At 38.6% G+C, this 8,280-nt stretch overlaps 1 long non-coding RNA gene across 1 annotated transcript; it reads left to right on the forward strand.

Moving 5' to 3' along the window:
• The first annotated feature begins 2,436 nt into the window (after positions 1–2,436).
• Positions 2,437–4,487, forward strand: LOC121027523 (uncharacterized). The gene is made up of 2 exons (XR_005788781.1): positions 2,437–3,493; positions 4,236–4,487. It is a non-coding gene; the product is annotated as an uncharacterized LOC121027523 (long non-coding RNA).
• The last annotated feature ends 3,793 nt before the right edge of the window (positions 4,488–8,280 follow it).

The following is an 8,280-nucleotide window of genomic DNA, read 5'->3' on the forward strand; positions in this document are numbered from 1 at the left end:
TAGTGGGGATGTTACATGAATTGTAATACATTCTTACTAAGAGATACGGCTTTAAAATATGTGGTAGGTCTCCATGTACATATGTGATGAATTATCAAGAGAAAAAACAGTACCTCATTCACGTAGTATGCCATAATTATTTTTCCTTTCTTGCACAACTTTTTGTTTTTCTTTTGGATTAATAATTGTCTTTTTTGTGTTCTTGATCTTCTGTGTACTTAGCCCTTGTTCACCTTCAATTACTCCCTCAATTGTTTCAGTCTCCTCTGATGAAACACATTGGATCATGTAAGCACATCTTTCCTGACCTCTCCAACTCTCAGCTGGCTGCTGTCTGGTTATCATCTTATCTCCATCTACCATCATCCCAAGAGGAGCCCTTCACCTTTCTCTAGAGTCGCATCCTCTGTTTCCTGCATTTTGATGAAGCATCTGCTTTTTATAACTTGGTGACTGTAGCAAATATTGTGGGTGCCCTCCCCAGATTCCTTTGATATTTGAAATTTTGTATCCATTGTTGGATAGACAGGCACCTCTGAGGGGTTTTCTTGGTCTATTCACCAGAGAAGCCCTCTCAGCCAGTGAGGGCAATTTTGGTGCCTGTTTTGTCTCTTGCAGTTTCTCAAAAGGATTGAGTCCCAGTTGTCCATTGAGGTGACCTATCCAATAAAGCAGTCTTGTTTTGTTTCTTTCTCTTCTTTGTCTTAGTCTACTATTCCCCTAACAGTGCTCCCTAGGATCACCTCCCAAATAAACTATTTGTACTAAAATCCTTGTCTCAGAGGTTGTTTCTGAGGGAACCCAAATTAGAGATATTTTGCATGTTTGGGAAAAGTCTTTAGTATTGATATAGTTGGATATAGAATTCTAGGTTGTAAGTCATCTTATGAAAGTTGAAGTCATTACTCCCTTATATATCAGCTTCTATTATTTTTGAAAAACTGAACACCGTTCTGATTCTTGATCCTTTGCAATATAACTTGATTTTTTTCTTTCTGGATATTTTAGATCTTTATCTTTGTTTCAAGTGTTCCAAAATTTCATGATACTATGCTATGATGTAAGTCCATTTTTTTTTTTTTTTTTTTATTGTGATAGGTACTGGGTGAACTCTCAATTCTTGAAACTCCTACCTTACAAGTCTGGGATATTTGTCTGATTTATTTATTTATTTTATTGATAATATTCCTCATTCCATTTTCTCTGTGATGTCTATCTGGAACTTTTATTATCTGATGTTGAAGTTCCTGATCTACCCTTAATTTTCTTCATATTTTCTACTTCTTTTTCATCTCTCTTCCTCTCTCTCTCTCTCTCTCTGTGTCTCATTTTTTGCTTTACCTTTTTGGAGAAATTTTTTGAACTCTAATTTTTTTCCTTGAAAAATTATGAAATAATATTTGTTCTTATTTTGTGGATGCTATTATCTTTCGATATCTCTCTAAGGTTATAAATGATAGCTTTTTATTTGAGGCTTTCCTCTTTCATAGTGTCTTTCCTCCAATCACTTCCCCCCCCCCTTTTTGTTTTGAGTTATGCATTCTATGTTAACGCATTTTCTCAGCTTTTTAGGGACACTCACAAGTTGATTGAAGGCTCTGTGTGCATGAATGAAGTTGTCACCTGTGTGTTTTGCTCTAGTATCCCATGGTCAGGCCACTATATAATCTTTGTGTTTGCTACTTGTGATAACTGAAAAATCTTTCATAGAGTAAATATAACATAATTGATTGATATTGAGCTACTGACTGATACTGAGTATGCATTTAAAGTTGTTACTAGAAATAATTCTCAGATGGACATCTTTTTTACACGTATTGGATTATTTCCTTGGAAAAGAGTTTATTTTCTGAGTCTGTCATCTTCATGAAGATGCCACAGAGCAGAAAAGGGTCCACTGGCCTGCCATTGGGCCGCTATGATGGCAACATTGTGGTAAGGTTGTTGTCTGTCTTCAGAGTAAACATCCCTGTGGGCCCAGGTCAGTGGGGGAATGAGTCCAAGTGTCTTCAGACTTTTTTAGATGCAAAGCCCAAATTCATCTTGATTTGATGCATTGCAGTATCATCCTCTTGTTCAGCTTTAGAGAGGAAGATATTTTGCTACTTTTTTAGAATGCCTAGGAATGTCAGTGATAGAGAAAATTTAATGTAGAATTCAGTAGTTTCACATTATTAGAACTTAAACATTTTGTGAGTTGTAATGGTCATAAATGACATAGCATGTGGTGTTATTTTCCCTAGTCGGCTTTACTGAGGCAATAATGGGGTTCATCTACAGGAAAATTACCTGTTAATATTTTTGTCCTTAAGGAACTGGACTGACATTACCAATTCACTCCTCTTAGCTATTGAACTCCGTGGTAATGTATCTCTGATTTGTCTGTTTTACCTTGTTACCTGGGGAGAGTGGATAGCAGATAGCAGGTAAATGGATGGACTTGACGCCATTCATTTTCTCTCCCCCAAAAGATTATTCTAACCATTGTTATGGATTGAATTATGTCTCCCAAAAAAGAAATGCTAGAGTCCTAACCCATGGTACCTTAATATGTGACCTTATTTGGAGATAAGGTGTTTATACAAGTGATCAAGTTATAATGAGTCACTAGGTGGGCCTTAATCTAATGTGAATGGTGTCTTTATAAATTGGGGAAATTTGGAGCCAGACATTCATAGAGAGAAGATGGTGTGGAGAGACACAGGGAGAGATGCTCATCTATAGGCAAGGAGAGAAGACCTCAGAAGGAGCCAACCTCGGTGACATCTTGACTTTGGACTACTAGCTCCCATAGCTACAAAACGATAGATTTCTGTTGTTTAACCCACCTTGTTTGTGGTGTTGTGTTATAGCAGCCCTAGCAAACTAAAACAATCATTTATTCCATCCCAGTTTATTAATCCAGCTCTTTGTGCCATAGCCTCTGAGCACCTTTCCATGGAAGAAAATCTTAGCTTTAGGAGAATGTCAGGTTCATTTATGCTAAACAGACAATAATTTTCTAACCTCTTAATAGTAAGTATTAAGAGATTTTAAAACATAACTGTTGCTTTTTTTCTCCCCTTATTTCTGAATTTAGAAAAAATAATCTCATTCAAAATGTCATTTTCATATATGTTAGAAAGCCAATTAAAATATAGGCTTCTGGGTTTTGCCTGGATTGTCGTGATAAAGCTAATTATGAACCCAACACCCCGACTTTCTAAGTTTCCTCTTCTCAAATCAAGCTGGCAGTTCTGTGAGTGTAAAAGCACCGAATGGTCATTACCAGTGTGTGATGAAATCATCGATGAAGAGTTGACAGTTCGTAAGGCAGAGTAATGGTACTCAGATGTTTTGTTTTCTCGTTGTGACATGAGCAAGATCATAACTACAGCATATTTCAAATCATTGCTTACAGGGAAATGACTCACTCCATTATACAGTACTTCGTTGGGGCCCCAGCCATGGATAGAGACAAATATCTTCCTGTCCATGGTTTTCTCCGAGACAGGTGAAAGACAAACAGAGGCTTATGTTTGGAAATTTTACAGTATATTTTTCCTTTTAATGAGATGCCTGGTAAAATTCAAAACTAATATTTTGCACTGACACTTGGTAGCAGTGACACATCATCATGTCACACACGTGCTAGCCAGGACTTAGAAAACACAACTCCAGAGTGGTCCCGGAGTCTCCAGATAGCTATGGAATGAGCATTATGCATGAGTAGGTGGAGCCTCTTTGCTTGTGCTCTTGCCATTTTTTACTGACCTTGTTTGGAGCTGAACACTGCTGCAGGCACCCTTAAATTGGTGCCTCATGACAGATTCTCAGTTGAGTAGTCATACAGCCAAATTTACTGTAAGTTCTTTTTCTATTCTTTCTGGACCATTTGCCCAACTAATAATAGTTACTGTTATTCTTTGACTCGACTAGTAACTGAACAGTCACTTTTTATCTAGTTTTTTTTTATTCGATAAAAATTCAATAAGAAACTGCCCACTTTATGGGAAAACTGATTGCATGAAGAAAGGAACTAAAATTTGATATTTTTATTATTCATTATGGTCAAAGACCTATTGCCATTCATATCCTCATTACATGTTATTTATGATGGCATTGAAATTTACCATTCTCTGGGGCTGGTCTGTTGTTAGTTTTTACATTGGTCTCCCTTCCACCAGCTTCTCGCTGTTCAATCCTTCTATCATGTAGATACCTGTCAAGCATCCTGAAATCTTTTTGTCTTTCAGTGGGTCTCCAGCGTCAGAGGCTACAGTGGCTCCAATCGCAATCATCCACCTGCATCCAGCAACTCCTTAGACATTAGAGTTCCCCAAGGTGTCTTCCTTCTCTTCTTGTCTTTCCATTTGTTCCTGCTGGGCAATTACCACCCATTCCCTGGGCTCCAACAGATATTGATGACTCCCACAACTGCATCTCCTATTCCCAACTGCCTCCTCAACTCCAGACCTATCTCATGATTACAAAAAACGTTACTGACTGCTTTCTGTGTCCCACAGGTATGTCAAACTTAACACGTCCACACCAAATATGTCATGTTTTCTCTGAAACTCCTCCTCTTCTCAAAGAGCAACCCTCCGTGAATGGAATCTCCTCTTCTCTAGTCTCCTGAACTAGAATATCCAGCTCGTCTTCAGCACCTCTCTTTGCCTATTCCCCTCATGTGCAGTTATCATCAAAATCTATTGATTCTTTCCCCTAAGTCTCAATTCTGTTCCTTCCTCTGGAACCCCACTAGGCAATAAGCTTGCCTGGACAATTGAATTAATCTATTGTTTCATTGTTAGCCATTTTCTCTTTCAGTCTTCCTTCCACACTGTCTCCAGAGTTATCTTTTTACTTGAAATCAAATCATTTCAATCTCCTGGTCTGAATCTGGCAGATTCTGCCTTTCAATCCACTGCCTTCACAGAGACATTGAAAGGCATGTGCAATCGTAGCTGAAAACCAAATATCAAGTTTCACCTGCCTCCAGGTAGAGCTCCATTTCTTACTGTGTTGAGGGAATCTGGTTCTCTGCATATGTGATTCTTTTTTATTTTCACTGACTTGCAAATCCTGTGTCCCTATCTCACTGAATGGCACTGCTACATGTCCACTGGTCAAAATTTGAAAACAAAACTTCACAGTGATCCTCAGCTTTTCTCTATCTCTTCATACATAGCTCCAAATAAAATTACATCACTACTCTCAGTACTTCTCAAATATGCCCACGACTTTCTACCTCTACCGTTGTCTTTCTCCTGGATCCCTACAAAAGCCTCTGACCTAATCTCCCTATCTCTGGGTATGCTTCTTTGCCATTCTCCTGTCTGCCACACAAGATGTCTTCTAGAATGCACAGTTCATCATGCCCTCCTTTAAAAAATATTTCAGAGGCTCTCGGCAGAGTTTAGGATAAAAACTGCACTGCAGTTGGCTCCTGCCCTTTCCCCAGGTGCATGGTCCTCTACTGTCCTCCCCCCCTTTAGCCACACTGGGCTTCTCGTTTCTTTAGCATCGTATACTTTGCCTTATTTCCAAGTCTTCATGTAGGTGGGTCCTTTTCCCTGGAACTATCTTCCCTTTCCTTGTCACCTGGCTAGCTCCTATTGAGCTTTTAGATCTCAGCTCAAGGCAACTCCCTCTGGCAGTATTCCTTCTCGGCCTTTGACTTCATTAGGTGCCCTTGCTATGTTCTGGCATAGCTTTCCACTGTCAGAACACATGTCACAAATGAGTGCAATTACTTGTTTAATCAATTATCTCCTGTTTCCCAGGTGGAATGTGAAGCGAGGAAGGATATCCAAGTATCCTGAGCCAAACACAGTACCTGGCAGGTAGTAGGTGTTTGATAAATACCTACTAGCCTTGTAGTGAGACAAACACACAGGGCACTTTAAGAAAATGCCTACATAAAACTGATGTTGAAACAATGAGTAATGAATTGATATTCTTCACCTTGAAATATCTTTCCTTCCCTTATCTGTGTGCTAAATAATCCTTGAAGAATCTGTTCAAAAGTCATGTTTTATTTTGAAGCCTTACCAGATCCCATCATCTTCTCCTCATTTACACCCTTCCCTATGTGTAAATCAACTCCTTCCTGGCTTGGATGTTTCTGGTAGCATAAACGTTTATAATAAATTATAAGCTTACCATATTGGGATCATTTGTTTATGTGAACCCTACAAAATGATGAGATCTAAATTAGTGATCATAATTTATTTCTTTTTGGTTTCCAAGCATCTGGCTAGCAGAGATCCTAGCTCATAATACTTACTGAATACATGAATGAATGATTGAACGAATGAGTGAGTAAAGAGGGATGGATGAGTAAGTTAATATCAATGCCTGAGCTCCCTTCTCTGATTTTTGCATCCCCCTTTCAATTGCCTTTTCTTCCCCCCTCAAGTATTTCTGTTGTTAGTTCTTTGCCTCAACAAACAAATGTGGCTTTGCCACATTTCAAATGTGGCTTTGCTCATGTGACTTGTTTATTTCCTCCTCTGCACCTTTACACAAACCATTTCACACCTCCTCTTATTCCCTGTGCCTCCTGGATGCCTCACGTTGAAATTGCTCCCCGTGGTTAACTGCCAACTATTATGATTATTCATTTAGCTATTGCTTTGCTCTTTTATCTTATGTTTACATAATTTCAATTTTCCATTTTTATTTAGTACTTTTTAAACTATTTTTTTTCCCTTGGTGTGTTTTTAAAATTTTAAAAATCTCTTCAGAGACTTAACGGGTCAGAGAAAGTCGTATCAGTCAGGATACAATTCCCAAGACTCAGTGGCTTAAAGCAACAGATAGTTTTTGTTTTTGTTTTTAATGATTCATACAGTCTCCCTGTTATAGGTCATTTAGGACTTTTTCCCACTTGGTCTTACTTTAAGACCCAAGCTGACAGAACACAGCAGAAAGAGAGCACTGCAAATCTCATACTGGCTCTTCAAATTTTACCTGGAAGTGACGCTGCTTATTTGCGAAGCAAGCCATTTTACCACGCCTAACTCTGAGGGGTAGAGAAATGCAACGTCACTGTACACATGGAAAGAGTAGAAGTCTTTGATGAACAGCACATAACGATCACATAAGACTTCTTTCTATTCCTTTTGAAGGTTTGTGTAGGTTCTAGTATAGAACAGTAAATGCTAACTCTTTGCTGGACCTAAAGGATGTTCATTCCACAGCTCTGCCTTGACTTGATTTTGAGTGGTGGTTCTCCTGGAGATGAAAGTTCTGCAAAAGCCAGAAAATGAACTGCACCCAAAATACAAAGGCAAAAGAAAACCCGTTTTAAATGCTTTAGCACTTTCTGAACCTGGCAGTGATAAAGACCTCACTAATAGTGTAGATGAACTTGATATTGTGGCCCTATTTAAAAGCACTAAATCCTCCCAGCTGGAGATAATTGATGAAATGGCTATATCTCCAAGTTTCTCTGGCCGCCACTAACAATGTTAAATTAGATACCTAGTAGCAGCATTTTGAGGAGACAGGAAGCCATCTGATACCAGAGAATAGAAAATAGAAACAGATAAAAGCATCAGAATCCTGAAAGCTATTGTGTGAATTTTCTGAAGTTCAAGCTGTACTACCTTAAGAAGTTGAGTTGTAAAGATAATGAACATGGAAAAGGTGATATATATTGTATAGTTCTTTAATTGTGCTCCATGTGGGGGGATAAACATGATGTGAATAGAAATCTCCAAAGATGTCTTCCCTGTCTTGTCCTCTGATATGTCCATTAGTAGCCAGTAAGTCGTGGTGAGAAAAACGGGGGCAGTTGTGAACAATATAGTGTACTGTAGGGTTACAACCCTCAATTCGATCATTTGTAAAATGGAAAATGTACTTTGGGAAGAGTACCTACCTCCTAGGTTTGCTGTGATGATTTAGTAAGATAAGGAATGCAAAGCATTTAGCTCCATGCCCAGCACAGTAAATGTTAGCTGTTAGGATTACTGTACAGGTATTTTCTTATGCTGGTTATTGATTTGTTTTAAGATAGTGGCATTTGCTCTATTTCAGAAACAGGAGAAATAAACATTTTACCTTTGATAGGAAAAAGAAAAAGAACAAGGCAATTCCATATCACCACACAAAGATCAGCGTTTTTCCAACTGTCATTTGACCGGTTAGTGGGTCATGAAGTTAGTTTAGTAAGTCATGGCCAGTATTTAAAATAGGAAATAGGGGTTCTGGGTAGCTCAGTGAGTTGAATATCCAGCTCTTGATTTTGGCTAAGGTCATTATCTCTCAGTTCATGGGATTGACCCCTGCGTC

This window comes from Herpailurus yagouaroundi, unplaced genomic scaffold (assembly GCF_014898765.1).
Source record: "Herpailurus yagouaroundi ecotype Mexico unplaced genomic scaffold, PumYag 77, whole genome shotgun sequence".
Lineage (NCBI taxonomy): Eukaryota > Metazoa > Chordata > Mammalia > Carnivora > Felidae > Herpailurus > Herpailurus yagouaroundi.